Source organism: Pongo pygmaeus, chromosome 3 (genome assembly GCF_028885625.2).
Source record: "Pongo pygmaeus isolate AG05252 chromosome 3, NHGRI_mPonPyg2-v2.0_pri, whole genome shotgun sequence".
Lineage (NCBI taxonomy): Eukaryota > Metazoa > Chordata > Mammalia > Primates > Hominidae > Pongo > Pongo pygmaeus.
Window position 1 is genome coordinate 109086850 of NC_072376.2, and position 14567 is coordinate 109101416.

General features: G+C 35.0%; 1 long non-coding RNA gene across 1 annotated transcript in view; it reads left to right on the plus strand.

Annotated features, from left to right (window-relative positions):
- LOC129035123 (uncharacterized) overlaps positions 1-14567 on the plus strand; it is a 382029-nt gene that overhangs the window by 127245 nt on the left and 240217 nt on the right. The gene's annotated exons all lie outside the window — the stretch shown is intronic.

Consider the following 14567-nt stretch of genomic DNA (forward strand, 5'->3'; position numbering starts at 1 on the left):
ATAGTGAAAGGTAGGTGTACTGGGAACTCTTGTAATCACTTTAGAAGAGTTTTATTCTGGAATTGGATTAATGTAGTGAATGTTACATCTGGGCTGAGCTGTTTTCTTTTTTGTTTGTTTTTTGAGTATCTCATTTTCATATGGAAGTACTTCAAGCTTAAATATTCCTTTCATTAGTGTTTTAAACTTTAAACTCACATAAATGTCTTAGGCAGGCTGCTGTCAGCAGTTGTGTACACTGGAAAGGTTAGAGAATGTGATTGCCCCAGGTATTTGAACTGCATTTCTCTGAATCCTGAGATGATTATCCTATGGCCGTTTTCTACTTTTAAAATATTTTTAGTTTGATTCTGAAGCTCTCAGCTTTCTTTGAAAGGAACTTAGCTCTGGTGTTTGGGTTACGATTCTCTTTTATATTTCTGTTATCTCAAGAAATCTAGTCCTCTTTCATTCTTAGCTTAAAGAATTTTTTCCACATTTTAATCCCCTAATAACAATTTTATATTTTTTGTATAAGTGCCTTGTGTTCACCATTTTTGTTCTGTTTTCTGACTATTTTTTTCATTTGTTGAGTCCAGCACCTTGAACTAGAATGCTTATGGTTTTCTTGTTTATTATAATTTTAAGGGGCTCCATATCTGACTTTGAATAAACTGAATAAGCACACTTAACAATTACAGAGTATAAAGATCTATGCTTTAAATTGAAGATAAAATACTAGTAATAACACTGAAATTACTCCAGTAAACTTAAGAGTGTCTATAAGGATAAGCATTAAGGTAAGTATTTTAAGATAAGATTGAAAAATATTTATAAGATAAAAAAATACATTTTTCTAGCTATAAATGATTGAAAACCTCTTTATCTAGTTCTCGAAAATTGACTACTTAAGGATTTTGCTTCAATTATTAAGGAATAGGAGAAGTTGTTAGATATTATTAATGATTTTCCTTTTTAAAAACATCTGAATGTTTTACATTAAATAATATAATAAGATTGTACAGTGAGCTATTAAAGGAAAAGGTATGAATTTCCAAGTATTTCTCTCTCTCAATCAGCGTTTGTTACTATAAAATCATATCAAAATCAGAAACATACTAAATTGTAAACTGCGATAAAGTGATAACTCCCCTCCCCACAACTTAAAGTTAAATTTGTCTTATTTCTCAACATATTTTTATCATTCTTAATTAACTATTACATAACTAATGCTATAAATTTGAGTTTATAATATATAGATGTGTGTATTCTAATACAATTTTATGTTTTTTGTTTTTATTTTATTTTGAAATATTCTGTTGGCTATTCAAGAAATTAGTAATTTTTAAACATTGGCTTTTCCTGTGAAAGTCAAAATTATGAAATCTTTTACTGCTAATATGATAGAAAAATAATGCATAGAATTTTGAGAACTGATTTTTATATCACCAACTTTTTAATAGCTCATATGTTGAGAAATTAAAACTGCCTTCTAAAATAACCAGTTAAAATACTCTTCTGACTAAAAGCATACCATTTATTTTTGCAATTGAAGGATTAAGTATACACATCTCAGAATTATCTTCATTAAGCTGGCTTATGGAGGTTGAATTTCTCATGAGTTCATAAAATTTCTTGTCATACTGAATTTGGGAAATGCTTTATAAAATAGGAAATCAGTGTATATGCGTATGTGTATGTATCTGTATATGTATGTGTATATGTATGTATACATGTATACATATACAGATATATTTTTTCAGAGGTCATCACGAGTGTATTTATTAAAAACCCTTACACTTAACATTCTAGGAGGTAGAATAAGATGTTAAGTATGTGTTGACATACTTTAATTTCTACAGGGTTCTACTGTGCAACTTAATTATTATTCTTTTTCCTTGTCAAACAATTAAGTACGTCAAATGGCAGGGAATTGGTTCTTCAATAATGATCTATTGAATTATTTCACTACAAACATTTTAATCGAGTTCCAATTTACTATGCTTGTTTTAAGACATGAAGAAGAAATAAAGCTTCTTTGTTTTCTCAACAGGTTTCATCTTTCTCATAAAGTCCATTGGGAATAAAGGTGGAGTATAAATTTTAACTTACCAATTTGATATATTTTCTTTCTTTTTGGTTTAAGGTATCTTCCAGGTAACTCAGTCTCTTTCAGGTAACTCAGTCTCTTTCAGGTAAATGCTAACCTTCAACTGCTCTTTCTGAAAGTGTAATCTCTATTTATGGGCGACAGGAGGTTTGCATGACATGGTGCTTGTGGGTACTTGAGTTCTCAGATATTTGTCAAAGATTTTACGTTACTCTCCTTTTCCATTGGTCTTTATGCTGAATTCCCTTTTTTCTCACATCAGCTGTATTATGAAATAGTTGATGTTTCTACTCTTTCCTCTGGCACAGGTATGCACGTCATAACTTTATTATGAAGATACTTTGCCTACTCTGGCCCTAGCAACAAAACTGTTAACTTTACTAAACTATCATGGAAGAATGGGAACTTTTGGATACTTATGAAGCCGAGGGAGGCTCATGAGGGCAAAGTCGGGCTTTCTTAATGCCCAAACGTGGACAGCTGAGGATTGCAGCGTGGCCATGAAGAGCCAGCCCCTGCTGATTGACTTCTGAGCTTCACCCTCATTAGTTTAGCAACCACTACTTCTCCCTTCTTGTATTAAGTGTGACCTCCATGCCTGAAGAGTTTTCTCTGATAGTCGCAAACTAAGAATATGGTGGCACTTTGGGCTTTTCCCTTTCCTAATGACCCATTCTGGGTTAATTCTACAATTATGTGGGAAATCAGAACACATAAGCCTGACCATTTGTTTCTCTGATGTCTTATTCTCTCTTCTCTTTTCTACACTAGGATAAAATGTGTGAACTATATTTATTTCTAGAGTGTTAGTAATAAATAGCTTCATCTCACATATTGCTATGAAAAGAATTCCTGAATAATTTGATAATATGAATATATTTCTATGAAGAATTATATAAGACCCTCATAAATACCTTATAATTACAAAATTTTCCAAGCCTATTTAACTTATTTTGTAAGTCTTCCAAATAATTTATATTCTTTTTATTAATAAAATACTTTTCTTGTCCGGGCATGGTGGCTAATGTCTGTAATCCCGGCACTTTGGGAGGCTGAAGTGAGTGGATCATTTGAGGCCACGAGTTCGAGATCAGCCTGGCCAACGTGGCAAAACCCTGTCTCTACTAAAAATACAAAAATTAGCTGGGAATGGTGGCATGACCCTGTAATCCCAGCTACTAGGGAGGCTGAGGCACGAGAATTGCTTGAGCCTGGGAGGTAGAGGCTGCAGTGAGCTGAGATTGAGCCACTGCTCTCCAGCCTGGGTGAGAGAGCAAGACTCTGTTTCAAAAAACAATAGAAGGAATACTTTTCTTATGTTACTTCTTTTTGATTCCAATTCTAATATTTATAGTATTAGTTAGGGTTTTTCAGAGAAATTGAACCATTACAATGCAGATAGAAACAGAAAGATTTATTTTAAGAAATTGGCTCACACCATTGTGAGGGGGCAGTGAGTGTGAAAGTTGTAGAATAGGTTGATAGGCTGGAAATTTGGTTAGGAGTTGGTGCTTGTCTTGAGCAATCTGGAGATAAAAATCTCTTTTTTAGGAAAACTGTTCTGGCTCTTAAGGGCTTTACCCAGTTTAATCAGGCCCACCCATATTATTGAAGGTACTCTCCTTTACTTAAAGTCAATTAATTGTAGATGTTCACTACATGTGGAAAATACATGTGGTTTGCATCAACACCTAGATTAGTGTTTAATTACATAACCTAACAAAGTTGACACATAAGAATAAAAATTACAGTCACTGAATATAATAAAACTATGCAATTTTAAGTACCTATTTACCTGTCATAAACTAGCAATAGCAATGTACTGTGTAATATATTCTGTGCTTCCTTTAAATTTCTTTGAAACAAAATATATATGTTTTTCTCTAATATCACTTGCATTCATTAATATTTACAGAAAAAACTGGTAAAATAAAAATAAATGATAAAGTATGTCATCAACAATGTAATTTATTCTATGTACCACAATTATTTGATCCTTACCTGTGCTACTTAGGAACAATACTGAGAAAATAATTATTATCAGTATGAGCATATAGAAATATAATCTCTCATTTGAAAATAATTTTGGGGTTTGAGACAAATATTCTCAAAGCTTCAATTGTGTACATTATGGGAGCTCAAAAAACAGACAAATATGCTTAAACTATTCTGTTCAATTTATGTTTTATTATAGTCTATATGTGATGGCAATTGTACCTCATACTGAGTCACTAAATCTAAGGTACATTTAGTAATCTCATTTTATAGGAATGATGATATGATTTCCCAAAATACTAGGACATATGAATCTACTATTTCTTCTGACAGTAGGACCAATTATTTAAATCAAATTTTTCCTAAAATTTAGGACATATAGTAGCTAACAGTCAAGAGGGGAAAATGAGTATGCGATTTATATATGTGGTTGACTATACTGATTAAATATATATTGACTATATATTAATTTTCATGATTTTATCTCTGTTATAGTTGTTCTTAGAAACTGAGCAGATATGTACAAAAGAGTGTTGTTAATAAAAAACAAAGAATACTCAAATGTAAGATATATCACCAAAAATAGAACAGAACAATATAAAACCCCACAACATAATTATGACTAAATAGGTATATTGCTTTTTTTATCTGCTGAAAATAATAAAAGGATCAGATTGTACCGCTCTAATTGTAGTAACTATATATAGAAAATATAAAGTGAAGCTTGAACACAAAAGGGGAGGTATAAAAAGAAATGAGAATGTTAAGACTATGGAAACAAAGAAAAGGATAAGTTCAAACATTCATGTCACATAATTGATTAACTACAAGATGGGAGTCTGCACATGGAGATTGATTGTAAATGAAGTTACAACCAACAATCTATTTTAGTATGATTGAAAAGACATCCTGGTGAATGAGTTGATAATGGACAACGTGCTCGGTTGCTGGTGAGAAAAGGCCACATTTGCAGTGTAGTAAGCTCAATTCAATGAATAAAGAAAGGAAGGCACAGATTTATCCCCAGGCAGAAAAGCAACAGTCTGGTTGACCATATGCCCACGCAAATTGTTTAGTATCTGCAAAAGGAATTTAAGTTTTATGAGGGTAGTAACTATACGTAATTTGACAATTGTCATCAGCTACCAAAAGAGTGTGTTCACATGGAAGGAGGTAAAATGGAACATCATATTATAATGCATTATATTATTTATTTTGTTTACTTGCCACTTATGCAACTAGAAATAAAATTTCATAAGTACAGATACTTCTTCTTTGCCTTTTTTGACTACTATATTTGCAGCTCCTATAACAATAGCTGGCACAGCATAGGTCCATAAGAAATATTGACTGAATGAGTGAATCCATAAAACATAAAGAAATTTCAATCAACAAAATTTAACTCATAGATATCAGTAAAAAAAATAAGTAATAAACAATGAGTAATGAATGATAACATTGTTTATTTTTCTTTAAAATATTTTTCTTTTGTGCTCATGAGCATAAGATCTAAAGATATTTTGATTTAAAAAAATTACCTTGGGAGGCTGAGGCAGGCGGATCACAAGGTCAAGAGATCAAGACCATCCTGGCTAACATGGTGAAACCCTGTCTCTACTAAAAGTACAAAAAATTAGCCGGGAGTGGTGGCAGGTGCCTGTAGTCCCAGCTACTTGGGAGGCTGAGGCAGGAGAATGGAATGAACCCAGGAGCGGGAGCTTGCAGTGAGTCGAAATTGCGCCACTGCACTCCAGCCTGGGCGACAGAGCAAGACTCTGTCTCACAAAAAAAAAAAAAAAAAAAAAAAAAAAATTACCATTTTGCCCTTAGATGTATTTTAATACAGTGTAGAGGATGTTGATGTACCCTGCAGACAGAGTGTGAATAGACTGAAATTTTACTCCTAGAATTGAAGTAAAATATTTAAAAACTACAAATTTCTATTCATATTTTGCTTAAAAATCATCTTTATATTCTTTTCTATTTACCAGGAATATCAAATTAAAAGGAAACTCGGCATAAACCCACTCAGTGATTTGTGGAAGAGCTAATTTAGTTTTCTCTCCTGACCTAAATAGTTTCTAGGTAATATATAAGTTAGTTTAGCTTGTCACCAGGATGTAATATTGAGGTTCTTGTAAATACAAAAGAGTAATTGTTATTTTAATCCTGACTACTTTTTTTCTCAGCACTGGAAATTTACTGCCATAGTAGCTCTTTATATATAATTAGAGATATAAGCAATAATTATATTGTCACACATACATTTGTAACCAGAAAAAGAACAGAGTTTTAAGTTAGTTATGTAAAATAGTATTTTTACATTTTTCTATTTTTTTAAATTTTGTCAGATATATTAGCAGTTATATAATAAACATAACTGGTTAAGTTTCTAACATGATGCAACTAATAAGGACATGAGAAATGCCTTTAAGTTTTGCTCAAATTTATTTTTTTTAAAATTAACTGATGAAATAGGAATATACACAAATAGTTAAAATCATTATAAAACAAATAATGATTTTAGCATATTGAAATAAAACCTAAAAATACATGACTGATACATTGTTTGGTGTAAGAATTCACATATAGAATTTATTTATGGTACTTTGACTTTGTCTACCTAAAAACCTCCAAATGATTTCAAAGTCAAAGAAAAATGGTAATCAGTTTGCAAGAAAAAGGAGAGAAGTAGCAGAATATTTGTGCGTTTTAAGAAGAGTTCCTAGGAATTCTACTTCCAGCCATAATGGAATAATAGAAATCTGATTTACCCTCTTGTCTTTAAAAAACCAGAAAACTGAACAAAATTCATGAAATAAGTTGTCAGCCACTGAATTTGAGCTAATCCAAGATGCTAATGTGTGAGAAAAGGGAAACAAATCAGCTGAGCCCTCAGATTCCTTCAGATTATAGAGTGGAGCCACAGCCAGAGAGGAACAATTCAAACAGAGGCTGGCAGGCTGGCTATGTTGAAGAGACAAGGTTCAGTTTTTTGTTTGTTTGTTTGTTTGTTTTTGTTTTGTTTTGTTTTTAGATGGAGTTTCGCTCTTGTTGCCCAGGCTAGAGTGCAGTGGCGCAATCTCTGCTCGCTGCAACCTCCACCTCCTGGATTCAAGTGATTCTCCTGTTTTGGCCTTGCAAGTAGCTGGGATTACAGGCATGTGCCACCATGCCAGGCTAATTTTATATTTTTAGTAGTGACGGGGTTTCACCATGTTGGTCAGGCTGGTCTTGAACTGCTGACCTCAAGTGATCTGCCCACCTCAGCCTCCCAAAGTGCCGGGATTACAGGCATGAGCCACCACGTCCAGCCAAAGTTCAATTTTTGTGTAGGAGAAGGTGATAGGATTTGTAGGACAAAATACTGGAGAAAAAATACTGCTAGAGCTCTGTGGAGAGATTGCCTCAAGTTTTAGCTAAAGAGCAAAAGATTAGTGAATTTGAAGAATTCGTGGTAGAAACTTCCAAATGAAACACAGTGTGGGGGGAAAACAACAAAACAAAACCAAAGACTCTGCAAAGTGAATAGAGCACCAATAAGCTTTTGGGGCAGTATCAAATGAAATACCATGGATAAAATTGGAGTACCATAAAGAGAAGAGAAAGAAATAGGGCACAAATACTATAAAATATGAAAGAAGAATGTTAAATTAGATCATGAAAATTTTAAAAATTTTCTCTGCAAAGAACACTCTGCAAAGAACACTCATGAAAAGACTAGCCACAGACTGAAAGAAAATACTTGAAAACCTTCTGTATGACAAAGAACTTATATCCAATAAAAGTAAAGGGAAGAAATTAAGAATGTATTGAAAACTTAGGGAGCTAATTAGGCAAGGTGGCTGCCTAATATTATGTGCATAATAGTTGTACTGAGTTTTTACAAGGCTCTCTTCTGGACTAAACCATTCCTCCTTTTATACAACTCAGTAAGGCCCTCTCTTTTCCCCTCCTTCTTGAGGAAAGATCCTTTCATTTCTGACACAGCTGGTTATAAGCTCTGTATGGATGGACACTACTGGACACTGCAAAATGTCACTGCCAAGCTGGCCCTGTCTCCTCTCCATGTGCTGGACCTGGAGACAATAGCCCTTGATTAGTCCCTCCTTCATGCATCAAAGATTTCCAACAAACACTTAAGGAAATAAATGAAGACAAATCAAATGAGAACAAACAGAGGCTATATATTCAGAAGTTGCTGTACAAAAGGGTTCAGCCACCATCACTTGCATTTGGCAGAGACTTAAAGGCAAGCAATGAAGTGGGAAAACCTAATAGTGAAAAAAGAGAAGGCTCAGGTGTATGCTCTCAGAGCCAGAGGTCATGGGGAACCTGGAGGAAGACTAACTAAAAACAGAGCATCTCATATAATTAATTGGGGGAAAGTATTTGGCTTCTGGTTGGTTATGAATTGGGGTGGGTGCGAAAAAACAAAACAAAACAGGGAGAATAACATCCATTGGCCAAGTACTGGGGCTGGCTGTAGCAGAGGTTGGAGGTCAGCTTTCTGTTATAATATATGGTCTGGCCATTGTATCTCTAGCATATTCAGTCTTCCACACTAAAGACTTTTTACCTTTGGATGACTCCTTGGAAACTCAGAATGAATGGCTTTCTTCAGGTTTTGAAAACAGAGGGTTAGTCAATTGAGAAATCACTGTATTTCAACTCAGAGGCTGCCTCTGTCTAGGTGCACAACTTAGTGAATAAAAGCAGACAGAAAAAAAGGAAGGTTGTGAATATATTGATAATTGTCTGTGGTAATATAATTTGGCCTTTTTTTATTATTATGATACTTTAAGTTTTAGGGTACATGTGCACAACGTGCAGGTTTGTTACATATGTATACATGTGCCATGTTGGTGTGCTGCACCCATTAACTCATCATTTAGCATTAGGTGTATCTCCTAATGCTATCCCTCCCCCCTCCCCCCACACCGTAACAGGCCCAGGTGTGTGATTTTCCCTTTCCTGTGTCCATGTGTTCTCTTTGTTCAATTCCCACCTATCAGTGAGAACATGCAGTATTTGGTTTTTTGTCCTTGTGACAGTTTGCTGAGAATGATGGTTTCCAATTTCATCCATGTCCCTACAAAGGACATGAACTCATCATTTTTTATGGCTGCATAGTATTCCATGGTGTATATATGCCACATTTTCTTAATGCAGTCTATCATTGGTGGACATTTGGGTTGGTTCCAAGTCTTTGCCATTGTGGCTAGTGCCGCAATAAACATACGTGTGCATGTGTCTTTATAGCAGCATGATTTATAGTCCTTTGGGTATATACCCAGTAATGGGATGGCTGGGTCAAATGGTATTTCTAGTTCTAGATCCCTGAGGAATCGCCACACCAACTTCCACAATGGTTGAACTAGTTTACAGTCCCACCAACAGTGTAAAAGTGTTCCTATTTCTCCACATCCTCTCCAGCACCTGTTGTTTCCTGACTTTTTAATGATTGCCATTCTAACTGGTGTGAGATGGTATCTCATTGTGTTTTTGATTTGCATTTCTCTGATGGCCAGTGATGATGAGCATTTTTTCATGTGTTTTTTGGCTGCATAAATGTCTTCTTTTAAGAAGTGTCTGTTCATATCCTTTGCCCACTTTTTGATGGGGTTGTTTGGTTTTTTCTTATAAATTTGTTTGAGTTCATTGTAGATTCTGGATATTAGCCCTTTGTCAGATAAGTAGGTTGCAAAAATTTTCTCCCATTCTGTAGGTTGCCTGTTCACTCTGATGGTAGTTTCTTTTGCTGTGCAGAAGCTCTTTAGTTTAATTAGATCCCATTTGTCAATTTTGGCTTTTGTTGCCATTGCTTTTGGTGTTTTAGACATGAAATCCTTGCCCATGCCTATGTCCTGAATGGTATTGCCTAGGTTTTCTTCTAGGGTTTTTATGGTTTTAGGTCTAACATTTAAGTCTTTAATCCATCTTGAATGAATTTTTGTATAAGGTGTAAGGAAGGGATCCAGTTTCAGCTTTCTACATATGGCTAGCCAGTTTTCCCAGCACCATTTATTAAATAGGGAATCCTTTCCCCATTTCTTCTTTTTGTCCGATTTGTCAAAGATCAGATAGTTGTAGATATGTGGCATTATTTCTGAGGGCTCTGTTCTGTTCCATTGGTCTATATCTTTGTTTTGGTACCAGTACCATGCTGTTTTGGTTACTGTAGCCTTGTAGTATAGTTTGAAGTTAGGTAGCGTGATGCCTCCGGCTTTGTTCTTTTGGCTTAGGATTGACTTGGCAATGTGGGCTCTTTTTTTGGTTCCATATGAACTTTAAAGTAGTTTTTTCCAATTCTGTGAAGAAAGTCATTGGTAGCTTGATGGGGATGGCATTGAATCTATAAATTACCTTGGGCAGTATGGCCATTTTCACTGTATTGATTCTTCCTACCCATGAGCATGGAATGTTCTTCCATTTGTTTGTATCCTCTTTTATTTCCTTGAGCAGTGGTTTGTAGTTCTCCTTGAAGAGGTCCTTCACATCCCTTGTAAGTTGGATTCCTAGGTATTTTATTCTCTTTGAAGCAATTGTGAATGGGAGTTCACTCATGATTTGGCTCTCTGTTTGTCTGTTATTGGTGTATAAGAATGCTTGTGATTTTTGCACATTGATATTGTATCCTGAGACTTTGCTGAAGTTGCTTATCAGCGTAAGGAGATTTTGGGCTGAGATGATGGGGTTTTCTAGATATATAATCATGTCATCTGCAAACAGGGACAATTTGACTTCCTCTTTTCCTAATTGAATGCCCTGTATTCCCTTCTCCTGCCTGATTGCCCTGGCCAGAACTTCCAACACTGTGTTGAATAGGAGTGGTGAGAGAAGGCATCCCTGTCTTGTGCCAGTTTTCAAAGGGAATGCTTCCAGTTTTTGTCCATTCAGTATGATATTGGCTGTGGGTTTGTCATAGATAGCACTTATTATTTTGAGATACATTCCATTAATACCTAATTCATTGAGAGTTTTTAGCATGAAGGGCTGTTTAATTTTGTCAAAGGCCTTTTCTGCATCTATTGAGATAATTATGTGGTTTTTGTCTTTGGTTCTGTTTATATGCTGGATTACATTTATTGATTTTCGTATGTAGAACCAGCCTTGCATCCCAGGGATGAAGCCCACTTGATCATGGTGGATAAGCTTTTTGATGTGCTGCTGGATTTGTTTTGCCAGTATTTTATTGAGGATTTTTGCATCAGTGTTCATCAAGGATATTGGTCTAAAATTCTCTTTTTTTGTTGTGTCTCTGCCAGGCTTTGGTATCAGGATGATGCAGGCCTCATAAAATCAGTTAGCGAGGAGTCCCTCTTTTTCTATTGATTGGAGTACTTTCAGAAGGGATGGTATCATCTCCTCCTTGTACCTCTGGTAGAATTCGGCTGTGAATCCATCTGGTCCTGGACTTTTTTTAGTTCGTAAGCTATTAATTATTGCCTCAATTTCAGAGCCTGTTATTGGTCTATTCAGAGATTCAACTTCTTCCTGGTTTAGTCTTGGGAGAGTGTATGTGTTGAGGAATTTATCCATTTTTTCTAGATTTTCTAGTTTATTTGCATAGAGGTGTTTATAGTATTCCCTGATGGCAGTTTGCATTTCTGTGGGATCGGTGGTGATATCCCCTTTGTCATTTTTTATTGCATCTATTTGATTCTTCTCTCTTTTCTTCTTTATTAGTCTTGCTAGTGGCCTATCAATTTTGTTGATCTTTTCAAAAAACCAGCTCCTGGATTCACTGATTTTTTGAAGGGTTTTTTGTGTCTCTATTTCCTTCAGTTCTGCTCTGATCTTAGTTATTTCTTGCCTTCTGCTAGCTTTTGAATGTGTTTGCTCCTGCTTCCCTAGTTCTTTTAATTGTGATGTTAGGGTGTCAATTTTAGATCTTTCCTGCTTTCTTCTGTGGGCATTTAGTGCTATAAATGTCTCTCTGCATACTGCTTTGAATGTGTCCCAGAGATTCTGGTATGTTGTGTCTTTGTTCTCGTTGGTTTCAAAGAACATCTTTATTTCTGCCTTCATTTCGTTATGTACCCAGTAGTCATTCAGGAGCAGGTTGTTCAGTTTCCATGTAGTTGAGTGGTTTTGAGTGAGTTTCTTAATCCTGAGTTCTAGTTTGATTGCACTATGGTCTGAGAGACAGTTTGTAATAATTTCTGTTCTTTTACATTTGTTGAGGAGTGCCTTACTTCCAACTATGTGGTCAATTTTGGAATAGGTGTGGTGTAGTGCTGAAAAGAATGTATATTCTGTTGATTTGGGGTGGAGAGTTCTGTAGATGTCTATTAGGTCTGCTTGGTGCAGAGCTGAGTTCAATTCCTGGATATCCTTGTTAACTTTCTACCTCGTTGATCTGTCTAATGTTGACAGTGGGGTGTTAAAGTCTCCCATTATTATTGTGTGGGAGTCTAAGTCTCTTTGTAGGTCACTAAGGACTTGCTTTATGAATCTGGGTGCTCCTGTATTGGTTGCATATATATTTAGGATAGTTAGTTCTTCTTGTTGAATTGATCCCTTTACCATTATGTAATGGCTTTCTTTGTCTCTCTTGATCTTTGTTGGTTTAAAGTCTGTTTTATCTGAGACTAGGATTGCAACCCCTGCCTTTTTTTGTTTTCCATTTGCTTGGTAGATCTTCCTCCATCCCTTTATTTTGAGCCTATGTGTGTCTCTGCACGTGAGATGGGTTTCCTGAATACAGCACACTGATGGGTCTTGACTCTTTATCCAATTTGCCAGTCTGTGTCTTTTAATTGGAGCATTTAGCCCATTTACATTTAAGGTTAGTATTGTTATGTGTGAATTTGTTCCTGTCATTATGATGTTAGCTGGTTATTTTGCTCCTTAGTTGATGCAGTTTCTTCCTAGCGTTGATGGTCTTTACAATTTGGCATGTTTTTGCAGTGGCTGGTACCAGTTGTTCCTTTCCATGCTTAGTGCTTCCTTCAGGAGCTCTTGTAGGGCAGGCCTGGTGGTGACAAAATCTCTCAGCATTTGCTTGTCTGTAAAGTATTTTATTTCTCCTTCACTTCTGAAGCTTAGTTTGGCTGGATATGAAATTCTGGGTTGAAAATTATTTTCTTTAAGAATGTTGAATGTTTCCAGTGAAATTTTAAACAATTTAGCCTAGTGTTTATTTAAGTTGAATTGAAAAAGCAGGCTTTCCAATTGTTTATGTGATATACCTTAGAAGGGCAAAACATATTTCTGTGAAAGTCTAGAAAAAAACTCATCACTCAAAATTAACAAGGTAGTAGAATTGGGAATGTACCTTTTACTTTCTGACTTCATTTTAAGTCTATCTAACATGTAAACACTGCACAGAATAAATGTATTTTATTATGAAGATAAAATTTCAGTCAGGATATTCAATAACTATTCTTAATTCTATTCATAAACGCAAATAGGATACTTAGAAAAACTGGCTATTTTATGATGGATTCAAGCATCTTGAAATTATTACATGATTATGAAGTATGCAATGTTAATGCAGAGTACCCTGAATGAGACATAAACAGTCATGCACCACAGAACATTTCCATCAACAATGGACTGCATATGCAACTGTGATCCTATAAGATTATAATACTGTATTTTTACTGTACCCTTTCTATGGTCAGATATGCTTAGATACACAAATACTTGCCATGTGTTCAATTGCCTCCAGTATTCAGCATAGTAACATGCTGTATAGGTTTGTGGCCTAGGAGCAAAAGGCTATACCACAAGGCTTAGCTGTAGCCTAGGTGTATATTAGGCTATACCATCTATGTTTGTGTGAGTACACTCTGTTATGTTCACAGGATGACAAATGCCTCATGCTACAATTCTCAGAATGTGTCTTTATCATTAAGTGATGCATGACACTATTTTAATATAACTCTCTGTGTCTATGTTAGAGTATTAATAAATTCTTAATAGAGTAGGTATTATGTTAAAGTAACTAATATAATGTGTGCCATTGGACAATTAACTATGCATATTCATTCCTAACTGTATATAAGTGCTTTGAACATATTTTTTTCACTTTTAGTTTCACTAATAATTGTCAAGTTTCTAATGACAACAATGTTAAAAGATATTAAAATATTATGAGTTCATTTTGAAGGTTATGTCAAAAATATTGACTGTTATTTGGTAGATCGTCTGTCTCCAAGTATTCACTCTCTGATTTCTGAAGTCTGAACATTCATCTTCTTCTCTTTTCGTTGCTACATCTTAATCTTTAGAGTTAGACTTATCTGCCACTTCCCCAAAGAGCTTCCAAGACTCCTCATATCAGCATGCATGTCCCTACTATATTTTTATTCAACATCCTGTACTTCTCCTTCACAAACCTGATCATGCTCCTGATGACTATTTCCACTGACTTGCCCTTCCTCACTTCCCAAATATGCCATATCACATCAAATTTAGAACATTTTTACTAACAAATGAAAACCGACATTTTAAATTATCTGTTCATCATATTTTA